Source organism: Galeopterus variegatus, unplaced genomic scaffold, assembly GCF_000696425.1.
Source record: "Galeopterus variegatus unplaced genomic scaffold, G_variegatus-3.0.2 Scaffold1626, whole genome shotgun sequence".
NCBI classification, from domain to species: Eukaryota; Metazoa; Chordata; class Mammalia; order Dermoptera; family Cynocephalidae; genus Galeopterus; species Galeopterus variegatus.
In genome coordinates, this window is record NW_007727737.1 from 90,067 (window position 1) to 91,894 (window position 1,828).

Consider the following 1,828-nt stretch of genomic DNA (forward strand, 5'->3'; position numbering starts at 1 on the left):
GAGGGAGGTTTCGGTGATGGGCCACAATAATCAACCACATTGTGTATTGACAAAATAAAATAAAACTACAAATAAATAAATAAATAAATAAAAGCCTTGTTTTGAAATGTCTAGGTCCCTGGAAAGTGAATGTTGAATGGTATTCTCCCTCCAGTTTTAGGACCTAAGGGAAAGTGTCATTTGAGATGGTGAGAAGGAAGAAATAGAGCACATGATTGACATACTTGTTTTCTTGAGCTATTCTTCTTCACCTTTGCCCTCAATCCCTTCATCCCTGTAACAAAACTCCCAATATTGATCACAGTATGAACAAACATTTCAAAAGAACAGAAAATGAGTATGGTGCAACATTCTCTCCACAAACTTTAATTTTTCTTTTTTTTTACAATAGGAAATAATTATAAAATGAACGTCCACATATGATTTGCTGGAAACAAGTTCAGTTGAGAATCAGAGAGGGGCACCACATGAACTGGACTTTTAGCACAAAACCTTTTCTCTTCTAGACTCTCATGTGTGTAGGTGATTCCAGAGAAGTTAGAGGAAAAGTCAAATGAGGAACGCAGGCTTTCCTGGTGTAGCCAAGTTCCCCAGGGTACACAATGAGCTATTTTTTTTCCCTGAGGATATTGAACCAGTTCTCAGGACTTATCAACAGGAAACAGGCTATGAGCCCTGTAACAACAGGAAGTGTGGGAAGGGTGACGGAGAGCTTTTATTTGAGGGATGCAAGCAGATTATGAACTACGTAGAAGAGTCTAGTAGGTTGTCTCAAGGCCAGCCTTAATGTTTGGAAGTCAAATCCTCTCTAGAGGGATTCTTGTAGTTTCTGAAGAATATATAAAGCTTCTTAATCTGGTTTCAAGTACACATGCCTTTTGTACAAGGTTCATTGTATGAATAGATTTTCAAACTTTAATAATACTTATTATTATTCTATCAATGTTATTGTAATGTTTTTCTTTTTACACATCTAATGCATTTGACCATACCATGTAAAAAGGTCTATTTACACGTGCAGGATAGTTCTTTTTTCTTTTCTTTTCCCATATTTAAAGCTAACTTGAAATTCAATGAGGTGCATCAAAGATACTCAAGTTATTATTGATGGGACTAGGATATAAAATTTGTTATCCCAGTGCTAAACTGCCTTGAAAAAGCCTTGGTATCCTGGGCCAAAAGCAACCTGCAGGGGAAAATCCCCCACCCACAGCCTCTGTGTGCGGAGGCATTGCTGCTGAGGAAGTTTGCAGGAGCTTGTGCCAGCTGCGTGCATATAAAATTCTAACATAAACAGTGCATCATGTACCGGGGGGATCACATCAGCTGAAGGATGTTTGCCTTTTCCTTCACTGTACTTTTTCTAAAAAGAAGTATAAATGCTTCTTATCCTTTCCCTAAACATAGCTCCATGACAATACTTGGAAAAATCTTGAAGACAAACAGTCTTTACTACTGAAAATCACTATTGTGTCTTTTTTATTCCAGGTTATTATATTCAGTTGCCAGCTGCCAGCTGTAAAAACCAAACAGAGGAGACAATTTATACTGCATTTTCTTTGTTAGTCTCCTTTTCCAGGTTCTGTAGAAAACTAGAGAAAAATCCCTTTTACTGAAACTTTCACCATTTAAAATCCAGGTCAAAGGTAAATAAAGAAAAACAAAAACAAAAACAGGTTCTTCCCATCCTTACAAAACCTTGCCCATTGGGAAAAAACCCTTAGTTAAAAGAACTTTTAGCTACATTTAAATGATTTCCACTGTCTTGGTGAATTAAGTTTTATTTTTAAGTCATTTATTTAAGTGGTACCTTTAATATGAGGATGAA